Consider the following 26,630-nt stretch of genomic DNA (forward strand, 5'->3'; position numbering starts at 1 on the left):
GAAAAAAGAAAAAAAAAATTCCCATGAACGATACTTGTCCAATTCGATTTTTCAGATTTCCCCCTCCCCGCCTCACCCCCCGGGCCCAGTGGTTTAACGGTAACCGGCCCAGTGTGTAAACACTGGGCACAACAAAAAATTGTTTAAAAGACTCATCAAATGTTCCCCTCCACGGAAATCTTTAGTAAAAGGCGAAAGATTTATGCGTTTGAAGGGAAACCAGAGCACGGTTGAAACTTTGAAAATCCGGACTATATAGGAAAAATGTGCGGACCACCACTAATGGTGAAAATAGCGTACGGTCGTGCAGCCTGAAGCCGCGAATCGTCCGAAAATCGCCTCGTGGACACGGCACTCGATATTTCGTGAAACCCTAGGTATGTTGCTAATGGAAAAAAGTTCCCCTCTCGACTGTGCCGTGGTGCCCGCTCCTTTTTGCCGAGGCGGACGCGACGACCCGAGTGCCGCCACGCGGCAAACGGTGTAACCAAGTGCCGCCACGCGGCAAACGGGGTAACCAAAATGCACGCGGCGGTCCGACCGTCGCCGTGGGTACAGAAACAAAGGAAACGAGGTGCGAGTAGAAACGGGCAGTTGTAGGAAGAAATTGTATTTGCATTGTTGGTGTGTACTGTCATGTAGTGTGATGAACTGGCACGGGAGTGTTATGTCTGGGGAAAGAGCTGTTTCGGAGGTAGAAGTACATAACCTCAAAACACGTTGATGAGGTGGTCCGAGCTCCAAGTGAAATAGAAAAGCGAAACACTGCGCAGCATACTTACCTGGCGTAGGGGCTACCCTGATCAAGCAGGGGGTTCCCCCAGGGTGAGGCTCTTCCCTTGCACTTCGGTTGAGCTGACCTCTGCGATTACCCCAAATGTGGGTAACTCGGGCGCGTAATTTTTGGTAGTCGGGACTGCGTTCGCGCTGTCCCGGTGAAAAAATTTCAACTTAGTAGTTGTGAAGTAGTGTTAAGAATTATGTACAGTGAAGTGTAATTTTTTTTTTTTTTTTCATCTGTGTATGGTATGTAATGCATTCGTAGGTCTCAAGTTTACGGTGCCTTGGCGAACAACCCACCGTCTTGAAAGTGCGGAAGGAAGGTACGTAATTGTGCATGGTAATAGTTGAAAAAAGAAAAAAAAAATTCCCATGAACGATACTTGTCCAATTCGATTTTTCAGATTTCCCCCTCCCCGGCCTCACCCCCGGGCCCAGTGGTTTAACGGTAACCGGCCCAGTGTGTAAACACTGGGCACAACAAAAAATTGTTTAAAGACTCATCAAATGTTCCCCTCCACGGAAATCTTTAGTAAAAGGCGAAAGATTTATGCGTTTGAAGGGAAACCAGAGCACGGTTGAAACTTTGAAAATCCGGACTATATAGGGAAAAATGTGCGGACCACCACTAATGGTGAAAATAGCGTACGGTCGTGCAGCCTGAAGCCGCGAATCGTCCGAAAATCGCCTCGTGGGACACGGCACTCGATATTTCGTGAAACCCTAGGTATGTTGCTAATGGAAAAAAGTTCCCCCTCTCGACTGTGCCGTGGTGCCCGCCTTTTTGCCGAGGCGGACGCGACGACCCGAGTGCCGCCACGCGGCAAACGGTGTAACCAAGTGCCGCCACGCGGCAAACGGGGTAACCAAATGCACGCGGCGGTCGACCGTCGCCGTGGGTACAGAAACAAAGGAAACGAGGTGCGAGTAGAAACGGGCAGTTGTAGGAAGAAATTGTATTTGCATTTGTTGGTGTGTACTGTCATGTAGTGTGATGAACTGGCACGGGAGTGTTATGTCTGGGGAAAGAGCTGTTTCGGAGGTAGAAGTACATAACCTCAAAACACGTTGATGAGGTGGTCCGAGCTCCAAGTGAAATAGAAAAGCGAAACACTGCGCAGCATACTTACCTGGCGTAGGGGCTACCCTGATCAAGCAGGGGGTTCCCCCAGGGTGAGGCTCTTCCCTTGCACTTCGGTTGAGCTGACCTCTGCGATTACCCCAAATGTGGGTAACTCGGGCGCGTAATTTTTGGTAGTCGGGACTGCGTTCGCGCTGTCCCGGTGAAAAAATTTCAACTTAGTAGTTGTGAAGTAGTGTTAAGAATTATGTACAGTGAAGTGTAATTTTTTTTTTTTTTTTCATCTGTGTATGGTATGTAATGCATTCGTAGGTCTCAAGTTTACGGTGCCTTGGCGAACAACCCCACCGTCTTGAAAGTGCGGAAGGAAGGTACGTAATTGTGCATGGTAATAGTTGAAAAAAGAAAAAAAAAATTCCCATGAACGATACTTGTCCAATTCGATTTTTCAGATTTCCCCCTCCCCGCCTCACCCCCGGGCCCAGTGGTTTAACGGTAACCGGCCCAGTGTGTAAACACTGGGCACAACAAAAAATTGTTTAAAGACTCATCAAATGTTCCCCTCCACGGAAATCTTTAGTAAAAGGCGAAAGATTTATGCGTTTGAAGGGAAACCAGAGCACGGTTGAAACTTTGAAAATCCGGACTATATAGGAAAAATGTGCGGACCACCACTAATGGTGAAAATAGCGTACGGTCGTGCAGCCTGAAGCCGCGAATCGTCCGAAAATCGCCTCGTGGGACACGGCACTCGATATTTCGTGAAACCCTAGGTATGTTGCTAATGGAAAAAAGTTCCCCTCTCGACTGTGCCGTGGTGCCCGCCTTTTTGCCGAGGCGGACGCGACGACCCGAGTGCCGCCACGCGGCAAACGGTGTAACCAAGTGCCGCCACGCGGCAAACGGGGTAACCAAATGCACGCGGCGGTCGACCGTCGCCGTGGGTACAGAAACAAAGGAAACGAGGTGCGAGTAGAAACGGGCAGTTGTAGGAAGAAATTGTATTTGCATTGTTGGTGTGTACTGTCATGTAGTGTGATGAACTGGCACGGGAGTGTTATGTCTGGGGAAAGAGCTGTTTCGGAGGTAGAAGTACATAACCTCAAAACACGTTGATGAGGTGGTCCGAGCTCCAAGTGAAATAGAAAAGCGAAACACTGCGCAGCATACTTACCTGGCGTAGGGGCTACCCTGATCAAGCAGGGGGTTCCCCCAGGGTGAGGCTCTTCCCTTGCACTTCGGTTGAGCTGACCTCTGCGATTACCCCAAATGTGGGTAACTCGGGCGCGTAATTTTTGGTAGTCGGGACTGCGTTCGCGCTGTCCCGGTGAAAAAATTTCAACTTAGTAGTTGTGAAGTAGTGTTAAGAATTATGTACAGTGAAGTGTAATTTTTTTTTTTTTTTTCATCTGTGTATGGTATGTAATGCATTCGTAGGTCTCAAGTTTACGGTGCCTTGGCGAACAACCCCACCGTCTTGAAAGTGCGGAAGGAAGGTACGTAATTGTGCATGGTAATAGTTGAAAAAAGAAAAAAAAAATTCCCATGAACGATACTTGTCCAATTCGATTTTTCAGATTTCCCCCTCCCCGCCTCACCCCCGGGCCCAGTGGTTTAACGGTAACCGGCCCAGTGTGTAAACACTGGGCACAACAAAAAATTGTTTAAAGACTCATCAAATGTTCCCCTCCACGGAAATCTTTAGTAAAAGGCGAAAGATTTATGCGTTTGAAGGGAAACCAGAGCACGGTTGAAACTTTGAAAATCCGGACTATATAGGAAAAATGTGCGGACCACCACTAATGGTGAAAATAGCGTACGGTCGTGCAGCCTGAAGCCGCGAATCGTCCGAAAATCGCCTCGTGGGACACGGCACTCGATATTTCGTGAAACCCTAGGTATGTTGCTAATGGAAAAAAGTTCCCCTCTCGACTGTGCCGTGGTGCCCGCCTTTTTGCCGAGGCGGACGCGACGACCCGAGTGCCGCCACGCGGCAAACGGTGTAACCAAGTGCCGCCACGCGGCAAACGGGGTAACCAAATGCACGCGGCGGTCGACCGTCGCCGTGGGTACAGAAACAAAGGAAACGAGGTGCGAGTAGAAACGGGCAGTTGTAGGAAGAAATTGTATTTGCATTGTTGGTGTGTACTGTCATGTAGTGTGATGAACTGGCACGGGAGTGTTATGTCTGGGGAAAGAGCTGTTTCGGAGGTAGAAGTACATAACCTCAAAACACGTTGATGAGGTGGTCCGAGCTCCAAGTGAAATAGAAAAGCGAAACACTGCGCAGCATACTTACCTGGCGTAGGGGCTACCCTGATCAAGCAGGGGGTTCCCCCAGGGTGAGGCTCTTCCCTTGCACTTCGGTTGAGCTGACCTCTGCGATTACCCCAAATGTGGGTAACTCGGGCGCGTAATTTTTGGTAGTCGGGACTGCGTTCGCGCTGTCCCGGTGAAAAAATTTCAACTTAGTAGTTGTGAAGTAGTGTTAAGAATTATGTACAGTGAAGTGTAATTTTTTTTTTTTTTTTCATCTGTGTATGGTATGTAATGCATTCGTAGGTCTCAAGTTTACGGTGCCTTGGCGAACAACCCCACCGTCTTGAAAGTGCGGAAGGAAGGTACGTAATTGTGCATGGTAATAGTTGAAAAAAGAAAAAAAAAATTCCCATGAACGATACTTGTCCAATTCGATTTTTCAGATTTCCCCCTCCCCGCCTCACCCCCGGGCCCAGTGGTTTAACGGTAACCGGCCCAGTGTGTAAACACTGGGCACACACAAAAAATTGTTTAAAGACTCATCAAATGTTCCCCTCCACGGAAATCTTTAGTAAAAGGCGAAAGATTTATGCGTTTGAAGGGAAACCAGAGCACGGTTGAAACTTTGAAAATCCGGACTATATAGGAAAAATGTGCGGACCACCACTAATGGTGAAAATAGCGTACGGTCGTGCAGCCTGAAGCCGCGAATCGTCCGAAAATCGCCTCGTGGGACACGGCACTCGATATTTCGTGAAACCCTAGGTATGTTGCTAATGGAAAAAAGTTCCCCTCTCGACTGTGCCGTGGTGCCCGCCTTTTTGCCGAGGCGGACGCGACGACCCGAGTGCCGCCACGCGGCAAACGGTGTAACCAAGTGCCGCCACGCGGCAAACGGGGTAACCAAATGCACGCGGCGGTCGACCGTCGCCGTGGGTACAGAAACAAAGGAAACGAGGTGCGAGTAGAAACGGGCAGTTGTAGGAAGAAATTGTATTTGCATTGTTGGTGTGTACTGTCATGTAGTGTGATGAACTGGCACGGGAGTGTTATGTCTGGGGAAAGAGCTGTTTCGGAGGTAGAAGTACATAACCTCAAAACACGTTGATGAGGTGGTCCGAGCTCCAAGTGAAATAGAAAAGCGAAACACTGCGCAGCATACTTACCTGGCGTAGGGGCTACCCTGATCAAGCAGGGGGTTCCCCCAGGGTGAGGCTCTTCCCTTGCACTTCGGTTGAGCTGACCTCTGCGATTACCCCAAATGTGGGTAACTCGGGCGCGTAATTTTTGGTAGTCGGGACTGCGTTCGCGCTGTCCCGGTGAAAAAATTTCAACTTAGTAGTTGTGAAGTAGTGTTAAGAATTATGTACAGTGAAGTGTAATTTTTTTTTTTTTTTTCATCTGTGTATGGTATGTAATGCATTCGTAGGTCTCAAGTTTACGGTGCCTTGGCGAACAACCCCACCGTCTTGAAAGTGCGGAAGGAAGGTACGTAATTGTGCATGGTAATAGTTGAAAAAAGAAAAAAAAAATTCCCATGAACGATACTTGTCCAATTCGATTTTTCAGATTTCCCCCTCCCCGCCTCACCCCCGGGCCCAGTGGTTTAACGGTAACCGGCCCAGTGTGTAAACACTGGGCACAACAAAAAATTGTTTAAAGACTCATCAAATGTTCCCCTCCACGGAAATCTTTAGTAAAAGGCGAAAGATTTATGCGTTTGAAGGGAAACCAGAGCACGGTTGAAACTTTGAAAATCCGGACTATATAGGAAAAATGTGCGGACCACCACTAATGGTGAAAATAGCGTACGGTCGTGCAGCCTGAAGCCGCGAATCGTCCGAAAATCGCCTCGTGGGACACGGCACTCGATATTTCGTGAAACCCTAGGTATGTTGCTAATGGAAAAAAGTTCCCCTCTCGACTGTGCCGTGGTGCCCGCCTTTTTGCCGAGGCGGACGCGACGACCCGAGTGCCGCCACGCGGCAAACGGTGTAACCAAGTGCCGCCACGCGGCAAACGGGGGTAACCAAATGCACGCGGCGGTCGACCGTCGCCGTGGGTACAGAAACAAAGGAAACGAGGTGCGAGTAGAAACGGGCAGTTGTAGGAAGAAATTGTATTTGCATTGTTGGTGTGTACTGTCATGTAGTGTGATGAACTGGCACGGGAGTGTTATGTCTGGGGAAAGAGCTGTTTCGGAGGTAGAAGTACATAACCTCAAAACACGTTGATGAGGTGGTCCGAGCTCCAAGTGAAATAGAAAAGCGAAACACTGCGCAGCATACTTACCTGGCGTAGGGGCTACCCTGATCAAGCAGGGGGTTCCCCCAGGGTGAGGCTCTTCCCTTGCACTTCGGTTGAGCTGACCTCTGCGATTACCCCAAATGTGGGTAACTCGGGCGCGTAATTTTTGGTAGTCGGGACTGCGTTCGCGCTGTCCCGGTGAAAAAATTTCAACTTAGTAGTTGTGAAGTAGTGTTAAGAATTATGTACAGTGAAGTGTAATTTTTTTTTTTTTTTTCATCTGTGTATGGTATGTAATGCATTCGTAGGTCTCAAGTTTACGGTGCCTTGGCGAACAACCCCACCGTCTTGAAAGTGCGGAAGGAAGGTACGTAATTGTGCATGGTAATAGTTGAAAAAAGAAAAAAAAAATTCCCATGAACGATACTTGTCCAATTCGATTTTTCAGATTTCCCCCTCCCCGCCTCACCCCCGGGCCCAGTGGTTTAACGGTAACCGGCCCAGTGTGTAAACACTGGGCACAACAAAAAATTGTTTAAAGACTCATCAAATGTTCCCCTCCACGGAAATCTTTAGTAAAAGGCGAAAGATTTATGCGTTTGAAGGGAAACCAGAGCACGGTTGAAACTTTGAAAATCCGGACTATATAGGAAAAATGTGCGGACCACCACTAATGGTGAAAATAGCGTACGGTCGTGCAGCCTGAAGCCGCGAATCGTCCGAAAATCGCCTCGTGGGACACGGCACTCGATATTTCGTGAAACCCTAGGTATGTTGCTAATGGAAAAAAGTTCCCCTCTCGACTGTGCCGTGGTGCCCGCCTTTTTGCCGAGGCGGACGCGACGACCCGAGTGCCGCCACGCGGCAAACGGTGTAACCAAGTGCCGCCACGCGGCAAACGGGGTAACCAAATGCACGCGGCGGTCGACCGTCGCCGTGGGTACAGAAACAAAGGAAACGAGGTGCGAGTAGAAACGGGCAGTTGTAGGAAGAAATTGTATTTGCATTGTTGGTGTGTACTGTCATGTAGTGTGATGAACTGGCACGGGAGTGTTATGTCTGGGGAAAGAGCTGTTTCGGAGGTAGAAGTACATAACCTCAAAACACGTTGATGAGGTGGTCCGAGCTCCAAGTGAAATAGAAAAGCGAAACACTGCGCAGCATACTTACCTGGCGTAGGGGCTACCCTGATCAAGCAGGGGGTTCCCCCAGGGTGAGGCTCTTCCCTTGCACTTCGGTTGAGCTGACCTCTGCGATTACCCCAAATGTGGGTAACTCGGGCGCGTAATTTTTGGTAGTCGGGACTGCGTTCGCGCTGTCCCGGTGAAAAAATTTCAACTTAGTAGTTGTGAAGTAGTGTTAAGAATTATGTACAGTGAAGTGTAATTTTTTTTTTTTTTTTCATCTGTGTATGGTATGTAATGCATTCGTAGGTCTCAAGTTTACGGTGCCTTGGCGAACAACCCCACCGTCTTGAAAGTGCGGAAGGAAGGTACGTAATTGTGCATGGTAATAGTTGAAAAAAGAAAAAAAAAATTCCCATGAACGATACTTGTCCAATTCGATTTTTCAGATTTCCCCCTCCCCGCCTCACCCCCGGGCCCAGTGGTTTAACGGTAACCGGCCCAGTGTGTAAACACTGGGCACAACAAAAAATTGTTTAAAGACTCATCAAATGTTCCCCTCCACGGAAATCTTTAGTTTTTTTTTTTTTTTTTTTTTTTTATCAAAGGGAACTCCCACTGAAGGGAGTTACCCACCAAAAAATTCATCTTTAATATAAAAAGCGGATACAGGTGAACACAAATAAAACACAACATAGAACACGAATACATGGCCACAAGGGCGAATGGTGACAATCTTTATTCAACACTGACGAAACGGGGCCCCTCCGACGATACCGTCCTAGAGGTCCAGCTGCTTGTTGGGCGGCGAATCTTCTGTGGGCTGCCGGGGGCGACTCGGGGCGCAGAAGGTGCCGGGCCGCAGATGAAGACGGTCCGGAGCAGTGGCGATGGTAGGCAGTAGTTCACTGAGAGCAGAGATCGTGATGGGATGATGCCTGGTAACATTCCTCAGAGCCAACCGTGGACGTGGTGATCACCGTCGTCAGCTGCCGGGCCCACCAGCCGCGACTGCACCAGCGTCAACGTCATCGGGGTCAGGGCGTCTCAAATGATCGTAGGTAAAGAGCGGTCGGCGGGGGTGAGGGGCGTCAGGCAGGGGCTCTGCAAGGAGTCGGATCAGGGGGTTGTCAGAACGCCGGCAGTGGCGGAGGAACTTCTTAGTCACCTTGCAGAGCAGCTCGTGTAAGTGCGGGAGCCCAGTCTGGTCCAGGAGGGTCTGCCGTAAGGTGGCGCGAGGGAGACCGAGCAGGAGGCGGGCACCGAGAAAGTAGGACCGGGCGATCGGACGGAGGTTGTACAGAGAGGAGTGGACCCAAGCCGGGCACGCGTAGAGGAAGTGGGGAAGAACGAAGGAACGGTAGGCAGTCACACGAACGTCGAGAGGGGTGCCGGATGTCGGTCTGAGTACGGTGGCCAGCTGAGCCATGACGGCACGGGACTTGGTGCGGATGGAGTCGAGGTGCGGCAGAAAAGTAAAGGTATTGTCTAGGGTGACCCCCAGATAACGGATGCGAGGCGACCAGGGGATGGCTACGGCGGAGATGACTGGCGGGTGGTCGTGGTGTGGATGAAGTCGGGAGAAGAGGATGGATCGTGATTTAGAGTGATTGAGCCCGATGCCATGCGCGAGGAACTGATTGTTGAGGGAAGTGAGGCCGCGGCCGAGACGGTCGCAGAGCAGCCGCTCGGAAACTGAAGAGGCCAGGAGACAGGTATCATCGGCGTACTGGACAAGATAGGTGCCGGGAGGGGGCTTGAGATCAGAGATGTGGAGGGTAAAAAGTAGCGGTGAGAGAATGGCGCCCTGGGGGACGCCGGCGGAGATGGGGCGGGGGCCGGAGAGGACCCCCTCCACCCGAACCCGGAAGGTGCGACCCTCCAGGAAGGAGCAGAGGAGGCGGACGAGATGAGATGAGAGGTCGGTGGCAGAGAGGCGCTGGAGGAGCTGGGCATGCGGAACGGAATCGAAAGCACGGGCGAGGTCAAGAAGCACCATGCCCGTGTGTTGCCGCCTGGCGAATCCCTGGACCACCAGGTGCTCCACACGGGCAATGGCGTGGGTCGTCGAGTGGCGGGGGCGGAAACCGAACTGGTGGCGGGGTAGAAGGTCCAGGGTGGTGACTTGAAAGAGGAGACGGCGGTGGATCGCCCGTTCCGCGACCTTGGACAGAATAGGAAGAAGCGAGATGGGCCGAAAAGATGAAGGGAGAGACGGGGGCTTGCCAGGTTTGGGGATGGGTGAGACGATGGCGGTTTTCCAGGGGGTGGGGAAGTGGCAGAGGAGGAACATTGCGTTGAAAAGACGGGTCAGAAACACAAGGGCCTTGCGAGGTAGGGCACGGAGCACGGGGGAGGGCAGAGAGTCGTGGCCAGGAGCAGAACGGGGCCGAAGGCGGGCGAGCAGGGTGCGGACCTCGGAAGGCGTGACGAGCGGCAGGGGGAAGGTGGCCGGAAGGGGGGGCAAAGTGACGTGGCGAGACAGGAGGCGGGCCCCGTCCTCGTCGTCCGAAGACTCGGAGGACAGGGAAGGGCCGGGTGCGGATGCGAAGGTGGTCGCCAGGTAGGCGGCCACCGCCTCGGATCGCTCCGAGGCCGTTTCCGCCACACCCGTGGGGGTGGTCAGCGGGGGGATGGTGGTAGGAACCGAGCGGAGACGACGGACGTGAGACCAGAGGGAGCCGGAGCAAGCAGAGAGGGATTGGAGACGCCGAGTCTCCAGACGGGCCCTCCACTCCGCGACCAATCGCCGGCAGCGCCCCCGCAGCACCAGGTACACCCGCCGGTGCAGCAGGGAACGACTAGCCTGCCAGAGGACGCGGAAGCGGTTGCGCAAGGACAAGGCGTCCCGGAGGTAAGGCGGAAATGGGTCGACAAGGGGACGGGGGGGAACCAGAGGTATGTTGGCAGAGGCGGCCGCGGAAATGGCGTCGGTCAGCGAGAGAACGTTGGCGTCAAGGCGGGCAGGGGTATCGAACGGAACAGACAGGTCAATGGCAGCGGAGAGGGAACGCTGAAAACCGCCCCAGTCGGCCTTGGGAAAATCGAAGCGGGGGAGGTGGGGGTTAGAATGGGGGTGAAAGTGAAGTGTGGCAAGAACAGGCAAGTGGTCGGAGGTGCCGGAGGCGATGGTGGTGAGATCCGAGAGAATGGGGAGGGGCGTGGACAGTGCAAAGTCGATGATGCTGGGTTGCCGGTTGAGCTGGGCCGGAAAAAATGTCGGGGTCGGAGGGGCATAAAGAGAGAGAGGAGTACGCCGAAGGAGTTGCCGGAGGGAGCTGCCCCGCCGGTTTGCGGCGGCACAGCCCCAGAAGGGATGGGTGGCGTTGAAGTCCCCGGCCAGCACGACGTGGGCGTCGAGCCGACCGAGGGCGACAACGTCGGCCGTGGGAAAGGCGAACTGAGGGGGGAGGTACAAGGATACCAAGGTCAGGGAGTACGGGAGGCCGTGCAAGCGCACAGCAACCGCCTCGGCCGCGGGGGAAGAAGGGATGCGACGGCGATGATGTGAAATGGTGTTGCGGACGAGTAACGCCACCCCCCCGCCCCGACCATCGCGATCGGCACGGTGGACCGCATACCCGGGGACCAGGACGGGGGCAGAGGGGGAGAGCCAGGTCTCAGAAAGGAACACGACGTCGGGCGATCGCTCGTGGAGCAGGTGCAAAAGGTCGTGGAGCTTAGGGAGGAGGGAAAAGACGTTCCAGATGAGGACACTAAGGGGAGGGGCGGGATCCATCGAAGAAATTCAGAAGGGCCTGGAGGAGCACTTCGAACTTCTCGGTGGAGGTGCGGGCTCGGGAGAGTGCCGTCAGGACAGTCCGGATGAGCGGGAGGTACTGTCGGATGAATGAAATGAAGTCGTGAATGAGGGATGAAAGCGACGAGCAGTCTGAGTCGGAGGCAAGCGGTCGAGAGTCAGAAGAAGGAGCGGAAGGAGGAGGGTGCGAGGTGGCAGAGGGGGGAACAACCGGTACAACGGGGGGAGGGCGTGCCCAAGCATTGGTGGAGAGAGCAGGAAACGTCTTGGGATCGGACAGGGACGGGACAGAGGGCCCGGTCCCCACGGCAGTCGTCGTGGCGTCAGTGAGTCGTTGAGGGTGTCGGCGCAGGTAAGCCTGAATCACGCGACAGTCAGTGGAAGTAGCGAAGTGGGCCCCGTCACAGAGCGTGCAGCGTCGGGTAGTCGAGGTGCAGTCCCGAGACCAGTGGGGCCCAGCGCACTTGAAACAGGCGAGGTCCCGGTGGCATCGGGAGGACGGGTGTCCAGGCCGCTGGCAGCGGTAGCACTGAGGTACGCGCCCCGAGCCGCGGTATTTCTCAACTGCCACCACCCAGCAGCCCAATGTCTTCAACTTCAGGAAGGGGGCTGCCTCACCCAGACCGGATGTAGTGACCAGGAAAGGCCGGGTCGTTGAAGTAGGAGAGGTGCGCATGGCCACCACAGATGCCACAGGTAGGTGCAGGTCGAGCAGGGACTGGGTGACCTCGTCAGCCGTCGTGGAGAGAGGGAGTTTCTTGATCACAACTCGATCGGCACGCTCGTCGGGGCGGAGATGGGTGTAGGGTTTATATCCGAGGCGTTGGAGTTCGTCAAATAGGAGCTGGTGGTCCTGAGGGTTGCTGGTATAAAAGGAGGTGCGGTCATTGACGGAGGTGACAGAGAGAGGACCGGAGAGGAGAGACTGAAAACGTTGTGCAGTGGCGAAGGGGCCGGCTGTGGGCGTGAGAAGGCAGGCGATCGGAGGCATGCGAGGCGTGCGAGGAGTGGAGGTAGGCGGGCGAGGCGCCGCCGAGGAGGAGGCACGAGGCTGCGAGGCTGGAGGGCGGGGTGGAGCACGAGATGAGCTGGGACTCGTCGAAGAGGGGCCCGGGAGAGTGGTGAAGGGCACAGGAGGAGGTTGCGTGTCGGGCCGGTGCCGTTTAGCATGCTGCTTGCGGCGGGGCTTGGCAGTCAAGGGTCGGTCCGAGGAGGCAGCCCCAGCGCCGTCGTCGGTGTCGGTATCCGGTAGACTGAGGAGACTGTCGTAGCGGTTGCTGGTAGGGACGGCATCGTCGGAGGAGTGCTGGTCGGGGTGGGCGCGCTTGACGGTCTTCGTGGGAACGATGAAGCCGGTGTCCATGGGAGTAGCAGTCGCAGCAGGAGGAACGGCGGCAGGCGGTGAGTCGGTCGGCAACAGCGGAAGAGAAGGCGCAGGAGACATGATCGGTGAAGTGATGCAGGCCGTGGTGGTAGTAGTAGTCACAGTTGGTGGTGTTGGAGCAGAGGTAGTCGTAGGCAGAGCGAGGATGGTGGAGACGTCCAGGCCGTGAAGATGTTTCGTCTCGCTGACCTTAATGCAAACAGTCTGGGTGCGCAGCCCGGCCGGCGCGGGGGAGGGAGGCGGAGCCACCCCCCCGACCCCAGCAGCGCCCGCCTCCCCAGACCCGACTTGCATGGTCTCCAAGCGCTGGCGATGCGGTCCACAGTATTGTCGTGGCTGGGGTGGCCGATTGTCAGTAGTCATCTCATCGCCAGAACCGGCCTCGGCCGAGGGCCTCGGACCAAAGTCGTCCCCGCCCTGGTTCGGCGTCATCGGGAGAGAGTCCATTCCAAACTCTCCCCTCGGCCTCCCCAATAGGCTACAACTTGGTTGCCGGGAGTCACAAGAAGTGGCCTCGGCCGATGGCCTCTGACCGAGGTCGCCCCCGCCCTGGTTTGGCTTCATCGGGAGGGAGTCCATTCCAAACTCCCCCCTCAGCCGCCCCAATAGGCCGCGACTCGGTGGCGCACAGCACTCACAAGAAGAAGATCTAGGATCTAAGAACTAGATCTACACAAGAGCACTCCTGGTGGTCGACTCAGGAACTAGCAGCAGCAGGTCTCGGCGGCTCGCTGAAATTGCTGAAAGGAAACCAGTTAGTTAATGGCCAAAAGTGCTCAGATTTGCTTCAAAAAGCTTTTAAAAAATTCCCCTGAACAGTTTGATGCCTTTGAAGGGAAACCAGAGCACGGTTGAAACTTTGAAAATCCGGACTATATAGGAAAAATGTGCGGACCACCACTAATGGTGAAAATAGCGTACGGTCGTGCAGCCTGAAGCCGCGAATCGTCCGAAAATCGCCTCGTGGGACACGGCACTCGATATTTCGTGAAACCCTAGGTATGTTGCTAATGGAAAAAAGTTCCCCTCTCGACTGTGCCGTGGTGCCCGCCTTTTTGCCGAGGCGGACGCGACGACCCGAGTGCCGCCACGCGGCAAACGGTGTAACCAAGTGCCGCCACGCGGCAAACGGGGTAACCAAATGCACGCGGCGGTCGACCGTCGCCGTGGGTACAGAAACAAAGGAAACGAGGTGCGAGTAGAAACGGGCAGTTGTAGGAAGAAATTGTATTTGCATTGTTGGTGTGTACTGTCATGTAGTGTGATGAACTGGCACGGGAGTGTTATGTCTGGGGAAAGAGCTGTTTCGGAGGTAGAAGTACATAACCTCAAAACACGTTGATGAGGTGGTCCGAGCTCCAAGTGAAATAGAAAAGCGAAACACTGCGCAGCATACTTACCTGGCGTAGGGGCTACCCTGATCAAGCAGGGGGTTCCCCCAGGGTGAGGCTCTTCCCTTGCACTTCGGTTGAGCTGACCTCTGCGATTACCCCAAATGTGGGTAACTCGGGCGCGTAATTTTTGGTAGTCGGGACTGCGTTCGCGCTGTCCCGGTGAAAAAATTTCAACTTAGTAGTTGTGAAGTAGTGTTAAGAATTATGTACAGTGAAGTGTAATTTTTTTTTTTTTTTTCATCTGTGTATGGTATGTAATGCATTCGTAGGTCTCAAGTTTACGGTGCCTTGGCGAACAACCCCACCGTCTTGAAAGTGCGGAAGGAAGGTACGTAATTGTGCATGGTAATAGTTGAAAAAAGAAAAAAAAAATTCCCATGAACGATACTTGTCCAATTCGATTTTTCAGATTTCCCCCTCCCCGCCTCACCCCCGGGCCCAGTGGTTTAACGGTAACCGGCCCAGTGTGTAAACACTGGGCACAACAAAAAATTGTTTAAAGACTCATCAAATGTTCCCCTCCACGGAAATCTTTAGTAAAAGGCGAAAGATTTATGCGTTTGAAGGGAAACCAGAGCACGGTTGAAACTTTGAAAATCCGGACTATATAGGAAAAATGTGCGGACCACCACTAATGGTGAAAATAGCGTACGGTCGTGCAGCCTGAAGCCGCGAATCGTCCGAAAATCGCCTCGTGGGACACGGCACTCGATATTTCGTGAAACCCTAGGTATGTTGCTAATGGAAAAAAGTTCCCCTCTCGACTGTGCCGTGGTGCCCGCCTTTTTGCCGAGGCGGACGCGACGACCCGAGTGCCGCCACGCGGCAAACGGTGTAACCAAGTGCCGCCACGCGGCAAACGGGGTAACCAAATGCACGCGGCGGTCGACCGTCGCCGTGGGTACAGAAACAAAGGAAACGAGGTGCGAGTAGAAACGGGCAGTTGTAGGAAGAAATTGTATTTGCATTGTTGGTGTGTACTGTCATGTAGTGTGATGAACTGGCACGGGAGTGTTATGTCTGGGGAAAGAGCTGTTTCGGAGGTAGAAGTACATAACCTCAAAACACGTTGATGAGGTGGTCCGAGCTCCAAGTGAAATAGAAAAGCGAAACACTGCGCAGCATACTTACCTGGCGTAGGGGCTACCCTGATCAAGCAGGGGGTTCCCCCAGGGTGAGGCTCTTCCCTTGCACTTCGGTTGAGCTGACCTCTGCGATTACCCCAAATGTGGGTAACTCGGGCGCGTAATTTTTGGTAGTCGGGACTGCGTTCGCGCTGTCCCGGTGAAAAAATTTCAACTTAGTAGTTGTGAAGTAGTGTTAAGAATTATGTACAGTGAAGTGTAATTTTTTTTTTTTTTTTCATCTGTGTATGGTATGTAATGCATTCGTAGGTCTCAAGTTTACGGTGCCTTGGCGAACAACCCCACCGTCTTGAAAGTGCGGAAGGAAGGTACGTAATTGTGCATGGTAATAGTTGAAAAAAGAAAAAAAAAATTCCCATGAACGATACTTGTCCAATTCGATTTTTCAGATTTCCCCCTCCCCGCCTCACCCCCGGGCCCAGTGGTTTAACGGTAACCGGCCCAGTGTGTAAACACTGGGCACAACAAAAAATTGTTTAAAGACTCATCAAATGTTCCCCTCCACGGAAATCTTTAGTTTTTTTTTTTTTTTTTTTTTTTTTTTTTTTTTTTTTTTTTTAAAACAAAGGGAACTCCCACTGAAGGGAGTTACCCACCAAAAAATTCATCTTTAATATAAAAAGCGGATACAGGTGAACACAAATAAAACACAACACAGAACACGAATACATGGCCACAAGGGCGAATGGTGACAATCTTTATTCAACACTGACGAAACGGGGCCCCTCCGACGATACCGTCCTAGAGGTCCAGCTGCTTGTTGGGCGGCGAATCTTCTGTGGGCTGCCGGGGGCGACTCGGGGCGCAGAAGGTGCCGGGCCGCAGATGAAGACGGTCCGGAGCAGTGGCGATGGTAGGCAGTAGTTCACTGAGAGCAGAGATCTTGATGGGATGATGCCTGGTAACATTCCTCAGAGCCAACCGTGGACGTGGTGATCACCGTCGTCAGCTGCCGGGCCCACCAGCCGCGACTGCACCAGCGTCAACGTCATCGGGGTCAGGGCGTCTCAAATGATCGTAGGTAAAGAGCGGTCGGCGGGGGTGAGGGGCGTCAGGCAGGGGCTCTGCAAGGAGTCGGATCAGGGGGTTGTCAGAACGCCGGCAGTGGCGGAGGAACTTCTTAGTCACCTTGCAGAGCAGCTCGTGTAAGTGCGGGAGCCCAGTCTGGTCCAGGAGGGTCTGCCGTAAGGTGGCGCGAGGGAGACCGAGCAGGAGGCGGGCACCGAGAAAGTAGGACCGGGCGATCGGACGGAGGTTGTACAGAGAGGAGTGGACCCAAGCCGGGCACGCGTAGAGGAAGTGGGGAAGAACGAAGGAACGGTAGGCAGTCACACGAACGTCGAGAGGGGTGCCGGATGTCGGTCTGAGTACGGTGGCCAGCTGAGCCATGACGGCACGGGACTTGGTGCGGATGGAGTCGAGGTGCGGCAGAAAAGTAAAGGTATTGTCTAGGGTGACCCCCAGATAACGGATGCGAGGCGACCAGGGGATGGCTACGGCGGAGATGACTGGCGGGTGGTCGTGGTGTGGATGAAGTCGGGAGAAGAGGATGGATCGTGATTTAGAGTGATTGAGCCCGATGCCATGCGCGAGGAACTGATTGTTGAGGGAAGTGAGGCCGCGGCCGAGACGGTCGCAGAGCAGCCGCTCGGAAACTGAAGAGGCCAGGAGACAGGTATCATCGGCGTACTGGACAAGATAGGTGCCGGGAGGGGGCTTGAGATCAGAGATGTGGAGGGTAAAAAGTAGCGGTGAGAGAATGGCGCCCTGGGGGACGCCGGCGGAGATGGGGCGGGGGCCGGAGAGGACCCCCTCCACCCGAACCCGGAAGGTGCGACCCTCCAGGAAGGAGCAGAGGAGGCGGACGAGATGAGATGAGAGGTCGGTGGCAGAGAGGCGCTGGAGGAGCTGGGCATGCGGAACGGAATCGAAAGCACGGGCGAGGTCAAGAAGCACCATGCCCGTGTGTTGCCGCCTGGCGAATCCCTGGACCACCAGGTGCTCCACACGGGCAATGGCGTGGGTCGTCGAGTGGCGGGGGCGGAAACCGAACTGGTGGCGGGGTAGAAGGTCCAGGGTGGTGACTTGAAAGAGGAGACGGCGGTGGATCGCCCGTTCCGCGACCTTGGACAGAATAGGAAGAAGCGAGATGGGCCGAAAAGATGAAGGGAGAGACGGGGGCTTGCCAGGTTTGGGGATGGGTGAGACGATGGCGGTTTTCCAGGGGGTGGGGAAGTGGCAGAGGAGGAACATTGCGTTGAAAAGACGGGTCAGAAACACAAGGGCCTTGCGAGGTAGGGCACGGAGCACGGGGGAGGGCAGAGAGTCGTGGCCAGGAGCAGAACGGGGCCGAAGGCGGGCGAGCAGGGTGCGGACCTCGGAAGGCGTGACGAGCGGCAGGGGGAAGGTGGCCGGAAGGGGGGGCAAAGTGACGTGGCGAGACAGGAGGCGGGCCCCGTCCTCGTCGTCCGAAGACTCGGAGGACAGGGAAGGGCCGGGTGCGGATGCGAAGGTGGTCGCCAGGTAGGCGGCCACCGCCTCGGATCGCTCCGAGGCCGTTTCCGCCACACCCGTGGGGGTGGTCAGCGGGGGGATGGTGGTAGGAACCGAGCGGAGACGACGGACGTGAGACCAGAGGGAGCCGGAGCAAGCAGAGAGGGATTGGAGACGCCGAGTCTCCAGACGGGCCCTCCACTCCGCGACCAATCGCCGGCAGCGCCCCCGCAGCACCAGGTACACCCGCCGGTGCAGCAGGGAACGACTAGCCTGCCAGAGGACGCGGAAGCGGTTGCGCAAGGACAAGGCGTCCCGGAGGTAAGGCGGAAATGGGTCGACAAGGGGACGGGGGGGAACCAGAGGTATGTTGGCAGAGGCGGCCGCGGAAATGGCGTCGGTCAGCGAGAGAACGTTGGCGTCAAGGCGGGCAGGGGTATCGAACGGAACAGACAGGTCTATGGCAGCGGAGAGGGAACGCTGAAAACCGCCCCAGTCGGCCTTGGGAAAATCGAAGCGGGGGAGGTGGGGGTTAGAACGGGGGTGAAAGTGAAGTGTGGCAAGAACAGGCAAGTGGTCGGAGGTGCCGGAGGTGATGGTGGTGAGATCCGAGAGAATGGGGAGGGGCGTGGACAGTGCAAAGTCGATGATGCTGGGTTGCCGGTTGAGCTGGGCCGGAAAAAATGTCGGGGTCGGAGGGGCATAAAGAGAGAGAGGAGTACGCCGAAGGAGTTGCCGGAGGGAGCTGCCCCGCCGGTTCGCGGCGGCACAGCCCCAGAAGGGATGGGTGGCGTTGAAGTCCCCGGCCAGCACGACGTGGGCGTCGAGCCGACCGAGGGCGACAACGTCGGCCGTGGGAAAGGCGTACTGAGGGGGGAGGTACAAGGATACCAAGGTCAGGGAGTACGGGAGGCCGTGCAAGCGCACAGCAACCGCCTCGGCCGCGGGGGAAGAAGGGATGCGACGGCGATGATGTGAAATGGTGTTGCGGACGAGTAACGCCACCCCCCCGCCCCGACCATCGCGATCGGCACGGTGGACCGCATACCCGGGGACCAGGACGGGGGCAGAGGGGGAGAGCCAGGTCTCAGAAAGGAACACGACGTCGGGCGATCGCTCGTGGAGCAGGTGCAAAAGGTCGTGGAGCTTAGGGAGGAGGGAAAAGACGTTCCAGATGAGGACACTAAGGGGAGGGGCGGGATCCATCGAAGAAATTCAGAAGGGCCTGGAGGAGCACTTCGAACTTCTCGGTGGAGGTGCGGGCTCGGGAGAGTGCCGTCAGGACAGACCGGATGAGCGGGAGGTACTGTCGGATGAATGAAATGAAGTCGTGAATGAGGGATGAAAGCGACGAGCAGTCTGAGTCGGAGGCAAGCGGTCGAGAGTCAGAAGAAGGAGCGGAAGGAGGAGGGTGCGAGGTGGCAGAGGGGGGAACAACCGGTACAACGGGGGGAGGGCGTGCCCAAGCATTGGTGGAGAGAGCAGGAAACGTCTTGGGATCGGACAGGGACGGGACAGAGGGCCCGGTCCCCACGGCAGTCGTCGTGGCGTCAGTGAGTCGTTGAGGGTGTCGGCGCAGGTAAGCCTGAATCACGCGACAGTCAGTGGAAGTAGCGAAGTGGGCCCCGTCACAAAGCGTGCAGCGTCGGGTAGTCGAGGTGCAGTCCCGAGACCAGTGGGGCCCAGCGCACTTGAAACAGGCGAGGTCCCGGTGGCATCGGGAGGACGGGTGTCCAGGCCGCTGGCAGCGGTAGCACTGAGGTACGCGCCCCGAGCCGCGGTATTTCTCAACTGCCACCACCCAGCAGCCCAATGTCTTCAACTTCAGGAAGGGGGCTGCCTCACCCAGACCGGATGTAGTGACCAGGAAAGGCCGGGTCGTTGAAGTAGGAGAGGTGCGCATGGCCACCACAGATGCCACAGGTAGGTGCAGGTCGAGCAGGGACTGGGTGACCTCGTCAGCCGTCGTGGAGAGAGGGAGTTTCTTGATCACAACTCGATCGGCACGCTCGTCGGGGCGGAGATGGGTGTAGGGTTTATATCCGAGGCGTTGGAGTTCGTCAAATAGGAGCTGGTGGTCCTGAGGGTTGCTGGTATAAAAGGAGGTGCGGTCATTGACGGAGGTGACAGAGAGAGGACCGGAGAGGAGAGACTGAAAACGTTGTGCAGTGGCGAAGGGGCCGGCTGTGGGCGTGAGAAGGCAGGCGATCGGAGGCATGCGAGGCGTGCGAGGAGTGGAGGTAGGCGGGCGAGGCGCCGCCGAGGAGGAGGCACGAGGCTGCGAGGCTGGAGGGCGGGGTGGAGCACGAGATGAGCTGGGACTCGTCGAAGAGGGGCCCGGGAGAGTGGTGAAGGGCACAGGAGGAGGTTGCGTGTCGGGCCGGTGCCGCTTAGCATGCTGCTTGCGGCGGGGCTTGGCAGTCAAGGGTCGGTCCGAGGAGGCAGCCCCAGCGCCGTCGTCGGTGTCGGTATCCGGTAGACTGAGGAGACTGTCGTAGCGGTTGCTGGTAGGGACGGCATCGTCGGAGGAGTGCTGGTCGGGGTGGGCGCGCTTGACGGTCTTCGTGGGAACGATGAAGCCGGTGTCCATGGGAGTAGCAGTCGCAGCAGGAGGAACGGCGGCAGGCGGTGAGTCGGTCGGCAACAGCGGAAGAGAAGGCGCAGGAGACATGATCGGTGAAGTGATGCAGGCCGTGGTGGTAGTAGTAGTCACAGTTGGTGGTGTTGGAGCAGAGGTAGTCGTAGGCAGAGCGAGGATGGTGGAGACGTCCAGGCCGTGAAGATGTTTCGTCTCGCTGACCTTAATGCAAACAGTCTGGGTGCGCAGCCCGGCTGGCGCGGGGGAGGGAGGCGGAGCCACCCCCCCGACCCCAGCAGCGCCCGCCTCCCCAGACCCGACTTGCATGGTCTCCAAGCGCTGGCGATGCGGTCCACAGTATTGTCGTGGCTGGGGTGGCCGATTGTCAGTAGTCATCTCATCGCCAGAACCGGCCTCGGCCGAGGGCCTCGGACCAAAGTCGTCCCCGCCCTGGTTCGGCGTCATCGGGAGAGAGTCCATTCCAAACTCACCCCTCGGCCTCCCCAATAGGCTACAACTTGGTTGCCGGGAGTCACAAGAAGTGGCCTCGGCCGATGGCCTCTGACCGAGGTCGCCCCCGCCCTGGTTTGGCTTCATCGGGAGGGAGTCCATTCCAAACTCCCCCCTCAGCCGCCCCAATAGGCCGCGACTCGGTGGCGCACAGCACTCACAAGAAGAAGATCTAGGATCTAAGAACTAGATCTACACAAGAGCACTCCTGGTGGTCGACTCAGGAACTAGCAGCAGCAGGTCTCGGCGGCTCGCTGAAATTGCTGAAAGGAAACCAGTTAGTTAATGGCCAAAAGTGCTCAGATTTGCTTCAAAAAGCTTTTAAAAAATTCCCCTGAACAGTTTGATGCCTTTGAAGGGAAACCAGAGCACGGTTGAAACTTTGAAAATCCGGACTATATAGGAAAAATGTGCGGACCACCACTAATGGTGAAAATAGCGTACGGTCGTGCAGCCTGAAGCCGCGAATCGTCCGAAAATCGCCTCGTGGGACACGGCACTCGATATTTCGTGAAACCCTAGGTATGTTGCTAATGGAAAAAAGTTCCCCTCTCGACTGTGCCGTGGTGCCCGCCTTTTTGCCGAGGCGGACGCGACGACCCGAGTGCCGCCACGCGGCAAACGGTGTAACCAAGTGCCGCCACGCGGCAAACGGGGTAACCAAATGCACGCGGCGGTCGACCGTCGCCGTGGGTACAGAAACAAAGGAAACGAGGTGCGAGTAGAAACGGGCAGTTGTAGGAAGAAATTGTATTTGCATTGTTGGTGTGTACTGTCATGTAGTGTGATGAACTGGCACGGGAGTGTTATGTCTGGGGAAAGAGCTGTTTCGGAGGTAGAAGTACATAACCTCAAAACACGTTGATGAGGTGGTCCGAGCTCCAAGTGAAATAGAAAAGCGAAACACTGCGCAGCATACTTACCTGGCGTAGGGGCTACCCTGATCAAGCAGGGGGTTCCCCCAGGGTGAGGCTCTTCCCTTGCACTTCGGTTGAGCTGACCTCTGCGATTACCCCAAATGTGGGTAACTCGGGCGCGTAATTTTTGGTAGTCGGGACTGCGTTCGCGCTGTCCCGGTGAAAAAATTTCAACTTAGTAGTTGTGAAGTAGTGTTAAGAATTATGTACAGTGAAGTGTAATTTTTTTTTTTTTTTTCATCTGTGTATGGTATGTAATGCATTCGTAGGTCTCAAGTTTACGGTGCCTTGGCGAACAACCCCACCGTCTTGAAAGTGCGGAAGGAAGGTACGTAATTGTGCATGGTAATAGTTGAAAAAAGAAAAAAAAAATTCCCATGAACGATACTTGTCCAATTCGATTTTTCAGATTTCCCCCTCCCCGCCTCACCCCCGGGCCCAGTGGTTTAACGGTAACCGGCCCAGTGTGTAAACACTGGGCACAACAAAAAATTGTTTAAAGACTCATCAAATGTTCCCCTCCACGGAAATCTTTAGTTTTTTTTTTTTTTTTTTTCTTTATCAAAGGGAACTCCCACTGAAGGGAGTTACCCACCAAAAAATTCATCTTTAATATAAAAAGCGGATACAGGTGAACACAAATAAAATAAAACACAACATAGAACACGAATACATGGCCACAAGGGCGAATGGTGACAATCTTTATTCAACACTGACGAAACGGGGCCCCTCCGACGATACCGTCCTAGAGGTCCAGCTGCTTGTTGGGCGGCGAATCTTCTGTGGGCTGCCGGGGGCGACTCGGGGCGCAGAAGGTGCCGGGCCGCAGATGAAGACGGTCCGGAGCAGTGGCGATGGTAGGCAGTAGTTCACTGAGAGCAGAGATCGTGATGGGATGATGCCTGGTAACATTCCTCAGAGCCAACCGTGGACGTGGTGATCACCGTCGTCAGCTGCCGGGCCCACCAGCCGCGACTGCACCAGCGTCAACGTCATCGGGGTCAGGGCGTCTCAAATGATCGTAGGTAAAGAGCGGTCGGCGGGGGTGAGGGGCGTCAGGCAGGGGCTCTGCAAGGAGTCGGATCAGGGGGTTGTCAGAACGCCGGCAGTGGCGGAGGAACTTCTTAGTCACCGTGCAGAGCAGCTCGTGTAAGTGCGGGAGCCCAGTCTGGTCCAGGAGGGTCTGCCGTAAGGTGGCGCGAGGGAGACCGAGCAGGAGGCGGGCACCGAGAAAGTAGGACCGGGCGATCGGACGGAGGTTGTACAGAGAGGAGTGGACCCAAGCCGGGCACGCGTAGAGGAAGTGGGGAAGAACGAAGGAACGGTAGGCAGTCACACGAACGTCGAGAGGGGTGCCGGATGTCGGTCTGAGTACGGTGGCCAGCTGAGCCATGACGGCACGGGACTTGGTGCGGATGGAGTCGAGGTGCGGCAGAAAAGTAAAGGTATTGTCTAGGGTGACCCCCAGATAACGGATGCGAGGCGACCAGGGGATGGCTACGGCGGAGATGACTGGCGGGTGGTCGTGGTGTGGATGAAGTCGGGAGAAGAGGATGGATCGTGATTTAGAGTGATTGAGCCCGATGCCATGCGCGAGGAACTGATTGTTGAGGGAAGTGAGGCCGCGGCCGAGACGGTCGCAGAGCAGCCGCTCGGAAACTGAAGAGGCCAGGAGACAGGTATCATCGGCGTACTGGACAAGATAGGTGCCGGGAGGGGGCTTGAGATCAGAGATGTGGAGGGTAAAAAGTAGCGGTGAGAGAATGGCGCCCTGGGGGACGCCGGCGGAGATGGGGCGGGGGCCGGAGAGGACCCCCTCCACCCGAACCCGGAAGGTGCGACCCTCCAGGAAGGAGCAGAGGAGGCGGACGAGATGAGATGAGAGGTCGGTGGCAGAGAGGCGCTGGAGGAGCTGGGCATGCGGAACGGAATCGAAAGCACGGGCGAGGTCAAGAAGCACCATGCCCGTGTGTTGCCGCCTGGCGAATCCCTGGACCACCAGGTGCTCCACACGGGCAATGGCGTGGGTCGTCGAGTGGCGGGGGCGGAAACCGAACTGGTGGCGGGGTAGAAGGTCCAGGGTGGTGACTTGAAAGAGGAGACGGCGGTGGATCGCCCGTTCCGCGACCTTGGACAGAATAGGAAGAAGCGAGATGGGCCGAAAAGATGAAGGGAGAGACGGGGGCTTGCCAGGTTTGGGGATGGGTGAGACGATGGCGGTTTTCCAGGGGGTGGGGAAGTGGCAGAGGAGGAACATTGCGTTGAAAAGACGGGTCAGAAACACAAGGGCCTTGCGAGGTAGGGCACGGAGCACGGGGGAGGGCAGAGAGTCGTGGCCAGGAGCAGAACGGGGCCGAAGGCGGGCGAGCAGGGTGCGGACCTCGGAAGGCGTGACGAGCGGCAGGGGGAAGGTGGCCGGAAGGGGGGGCAAAGTGACGTGGCGAGACAGGAGGCGGGCCCCGTCCTCGTCGTCCGAAGACTCGGAGGACAGGGAAGGGCCGGGTGCGGATGCGAAGGTGGTCGCCAGGTAGGCGGCCACCGCCTCGGATCGCTCCGAGGCCGTTTCCGCCACACCCGTGGGGGTGGTCAGCGGGGGGATGGTGGTAGGAACCGAGCGGAGACGACGGACGTGAGACCAGAGGGAGCCGGAGCAAGCAGAGAGGGATTGGAGACGCCGAGTCTCCAGACGGGCCCTCCACTCCGCGACCAATCGCCGGCAGCGCCCCCGCAGCACCAGGTACACCCGCCGGTGCAGCAGGGAACGACTAGCCTGCCAGAGGACGCGGAAGCGGTTGCGCAAGGACAAGGCGTCCCGGAGGTAAGGCGGAAATGGGTCGACAAGGGGACGGGGGGGAACCAGAGGTATGTTGGCAGAGGCGGCCGCGGAAATGGCGTCGGTCAGCGAGAGAACGTTGGCGTCAAGGCGGGCAGGGGTATCGAACGGAACAGACAGGTCAATGGCAGCGGAGAGGGAACGCTGAAAACCGCCCCAGTCGGCCTTGGGAAAATCGAAGCGGGGGAGGTGGGGGTTAGAATGGGGGTGAAAGTGAAGTGTGGCAAGAACAGGCAAGTGGTCGGAGGTGCCGGAGGCGATGGTGGTGAGATCCGAGAGAATGGGGAGGGGCGTGGACAGTGCAAAGTCGATGATGCTGGGTTGCCGGTTGAGCTGGGCCGGAAAAAATGTCGGGGTCGGAGGGGCATAAAGAGAGAGAGGAGTACGCCGAAGGAGTTGCCGGAGGGAGCTGCCCCGCCGGTTTGCGGCGGCACAGCCCCAGAAGGGATGGGTGGCGTTGAAGTCCCCGGCCAGCACGACGTGGGCGTCGAGCCGACCGAGGGCGACAACGTCGGCCGTGGGAAAGGCGAACTGAGGGGGGAGGTACAAGGATACCAAGGTCAGGGAGTACGGGAGGCCGTGCAAGCGCACAGCAACCGCCTCGGCCGCGGGGGAAGAAGGGATGCGACGGCGATGATGTGAAATGGTGTTGCGGACGAGTAACGCCACCCCCCCGCCCCGACCATCGCGATCGGCACGGTGGACCGCATACCCGGGGACCAGGACGGGGGCAGAGGGGGAGAGCCAGGTCTCAGAAAGGAACACGACGTCGGGCGATCGCTCGTGGAGCAGGTGCAAAAGGTCGTGGAGCTTAGGGAGGAGGGAAAAGACGTTCCAGATGAGGACACTAAGGGGAGGGGCGGGATCCATCGAAGAAATTCAGAAGGGCCTGGAGGAGCACTTCGAACTTCTCGGTGGAGGTGCGGGCTCGGGAGAGTGCCGTCAGGACAGTCCGGATGAGCGGGAGGTACTGTCGGATGAATGAAATGAAGTCGTGAATGAGGGATGAAAGCGACGAGCAGTCTGAGTCGGAGGCAAGCGGTCGAGAGTCAGAAGAAGGAGCGGAAGGAGGAGGGTGCGAGGTGGCAGAGGGGGGAACAACCGGTACAACGGGGGGAGGGCGTGCCCAAGCATTGGTGGAGAGAGCAGGAAACGTCTTGGGATCGGACAGGGACGGGACAGAGGGCCCGGTCCCCACGGCAGTCGTCGTGGCGTCAGTGAGTCGTTGAGGGTGTCGGCGCAGGTAAGCCTGAATCACGCGACAGTCAGTGGAAGTAGCGAAGTGGGCCCCGTCACAGAGCGTGCAGCGTCGGGTAGTCGAGGTGCAGTCCCGAGACCAGTGGGGCCCAGCGCACTTGAAACAGGCGAGGTCCCGGTGGCATCGGGAGGACGGGTGTCCAGGCCGCTGGCAGCGGTAGCACTGAGGTACGCGCCCCGAGCCGCGGTATTTCTCAACTGCCACCACCCAGCAGCCCAATGTCTTCAACTTCAGGAAGGGGGCTGCCTCACCCAGACCGGATGTAGTGACCAGGAAAGGCCGGGTCGTTGAAGTAGGAGAGGTGCGCATGGCCACCACAGATGCCACAGGTAGGTGCAGGTCGAGCAGGGACTGGGTGACCTCGGCAGCCGTCGTGGAGAGAGGGAGTTTCTTGATCACAACTCGATCGGCACGCTCGTCGGGGCGGAGATGGGTGTAGGGTTTATATCCGAGGCGTTGGAGTTCGTCAAATAGGAGCTGGTGGTCCTGAGGGTTGCTGGTATAAAAGGAGGTGCGGTCATTGACGGAGGTGACAGAGAGAGGACCGGAGAGGAGAGACTGAAAACGTTGTGCAGTGGCGAAGGGGCCGGCTGTGGGCGTGAGAAGGCAGGCGATCGGAGGCATGCGAGGCGTGCGAGGAGTGGAGGTAGGCGGGCGAGGCGCCGCCGAGGAGGAGGCACGAGGCTGCGAGGCTGGAGGGCGGGGTGGAGCACGAGATGAGCTGGGACTCGTCGAAGAGGGGCCCGGGAGAGTGGTGAAGGGCACAGGAGGAGGTTGCGTGTCGGGCCGGTGCCGTTTAGCATGCTGCTTGCGGCGGGGCTTGGCAGTCAAGGGTCGGTCCGAGGAGGCAGCCCCAGCGCCGTCGTC

At 56.6% G+C, this 26,630-nt stretch overlaps 18 non-coding genes across 18 annotated transcripts; 10 read left to right on the plus strand and 8 right to left on the minus strand.

Moving 5' to 3' along the window:
* Nucleotides 1-107: 107 nt before the first annotated feature.
* On the minus strand, nucleotides 108-228 carry LOC134543464 (U5 spliceosomal RNA). Its single transcript, XR_010076960.1, has one exon. It is a non-coding gene; the product is annotated as a U5 spliceosomal RNA (small nuclear RNA).
* A 546-nt stretch (nucleotides 229-774) lies between these two features.
* On the plus strand, nucleotides 775-937 carry LOC134543473 (U1 spliceosomal RNA). Its single transcript, XR_010076968.1, has one exon. It is a non-coding gene; the product is annotated as a U1 spliceosomal RNA (small nuclear RNA).
* Nucleotides 938-1,236: 299 nt separating this feature from the next.
* LOC134543444 (U5 spliceosomal RNA) lies at nucleotides 1,237-1,356 on the minus strand. The gene has a single exon (XR_010076940.1). It is a non-coding gene; the product is annotated as a U5 spliceosomal RNA (small nuclear RNA).
* Nucleotides 1,357-1,902: 546 nt separating this feature from the next.
* LOC134543474 (U1 spliceosomal RNA) lies at nucleotides 1,903-2,065 on the plus strand. Its single transcript, XR_010076969.1, has one exon. It is a non-coding gene; the product is annotated as a U1 spliceosomal RNA (small nuclear RNA).
* Nucleotides 2,066-2,364: 299 nt separating this feature from the next.
* On the minus strand, nucleotides 2,365-2,484 carry LOC134543445 (U5 spliceosomal RNA). Its single transcript, XR_010076941.1, has one exon. It is a non-coding gene; the product is annotated as a U5 spliceosomal RNA (small nuclear RNA).
* A 543-nt stretch (nucleotides 2,485-3,027) lies between these two features.
* On the plus strand, nucleotides 3,028-3,190 carry LOC134543476 (U1 spliceosomal RNA). The gene has a single exon (XR_010076971.1). It is a non-coding gene; the product is annotated as a U1 spliceosomal RNA (small nuclear RNA).
* A 299-nt stretch (nucleotides 3,191-3,489) lies between these two features.
* LOC134543446 (U5 spliceosomal RNA) lies at nucleotides 3,490-3,609 on the minus strand. Its single transcript, XR_010076942.1, has one exon. It is a non-coding gene; the product is annotated as a U5 spliceosomal RNA (small nuclear RNA).
* Nucleotides 3,610-4,152: 543 nt separating this feature from the next.
* LOC134543477 (U1 spliceosomal RNA) lies at nucleotides 4,153-4,315 on the plus strand. Its single transcript, XR_010076972.1, has one exon. It is a non-coding gene; the product is annotated as a U1 spliceosomal RNA (small nuclear RNA).
* A 299-nt stretch (nucleotides 4,316-4,614) lies between these two features.
* On the minus strand, nucleotides 4,615-4,735 carry LOC134543463 (U5 spliceosomal RNA). Its single transcript, XR_010076959.1, has one exon. It is a non-coding gene; the product is annotated as a U5 spliceosomal RNA (small nuclear RNA).
* A 543-nt stretch (nucleotides 4,736-5,278) lies between these two features.
* LOC134543478 (U1 spliceosomal RNA) lies at nucleotides 5,279-5,441 on the plus strand. The gene has a single exon (XR_010076973.1). It is a non-coding gene; the product is annotated as a U1 spliceosomal RNA (small nuclear RNA).
* Nucleotides 5,442-5,740: 299 nt separating this feature from the next.
* LOC134543447 (U5 spliceosomal RNA) lies at nucleotides 5,741-5,860 on the minus strand. The gene has a single exon (XR_010076943.1). It is a non-coding gene; the product is annotated as a U5 spliceosomal RNA (small nuclear RNA).
* Nucleotides 5,861-6,404: 544 nt separating this feature from the next.
* LOC134543479 (U1 spliceosomal RNA) lies at nucleotides 6,405-6,567 on the plus strand. The gene has a single exon (XR_010076974.1). It is a non-coding gene; the product is annotated as a U1 spliceosomal RNA (small nuclear RNA).
* A 299-nt stretch (nucleotides 6,568-6,866) lies between these two features.
* LOC134543449 (U5 spliceosomal RNA) lies at nucleotides 6,867-6,986 on the minus strand. Its single transcript, XR_010076945.1, has one exon. It is a non-coding gene; the product is annotated as a U5 spliceosomal RNA (small nuclear RNA).
* A 543-nt stretch (nucleotides 6,987-7,529) lies between these two features.
* Nucleotides 7,530-7,692, plus strand: LOC134543480 (U1 spliceosomal RNA). Its single transcript, XR_010076975.1, has one exon. It is a non-coding gene; the product is annotated as a U1 spliceosomal RNA (small nuclear RNA).
* A 6,335-nt stretch (nucleotides 7,693-14,027) lies between these two features.
* LOC134543481 (U1 spliceosomal RNA) lies at nucleotides 14,028-14,190 on the plus strand. The gene has a single exon (XR_010076976.1). It is a non-coding gene; the product is annotated as a U1 spliceosomal RNA (small nuclear RNA).
* Nucleotides 14,191-14,489: 299 nt separating this feature from the next.
* LOC134543450 (U5 spliceosomal RNA) lies at nucleotides 14,490-14,609 on the minus strand. The gene has a single exon (XR_010076946.1). It is a non-coding gene; the product is annotated as a U5 spliceosomal RNA (small nuclear RNA).
* Nucleotides 14,610-15,152: 543 nt separating this feature from the next.
* LOC134543482 (U1 spliceosomal RNA) lies at nucleotides 15,153-15,315 on the plus strand. The gene has a single exon (XR_010076977.1). It is a non-coding gene; the product is annotated as a U1 spliceosomal RNA (small nuclear RNA).
* Nucleotides 15,316-21,670: 6,355 nt separating this feature from the next.
* Nucleotides 21,671-21,833, plus strand: LOC134543483 (U1 spliceosomal RNA). The gene has a single exon (XR_010076978.1). It is a non-coding gene; the product is annotated as a U1 spliceosomal RNA (small nuclear RNA).
* The last annotated feature ends 4,797 nt before the right edge of the window (nucleotides 21,834-26,630 follow it).

The sequence above is a fragment of the Bacillus rossius genome, unplaced genomic scaffold (genome assembly GCF_032445375.1).
Source record: "Bacillus rossius redtenbacheri isolate Brsri unplaced genomic scaffold, Brsri_v3 Brsri_v3_scf106, whole genome shotgun sequence".
Classification (NCBI taxonomy): Eukaryota; Metazoa; Arthropoda; class Insecta; order Phasmatodea; family Bacillidae; genus Bacillus; species Bacillus rossius.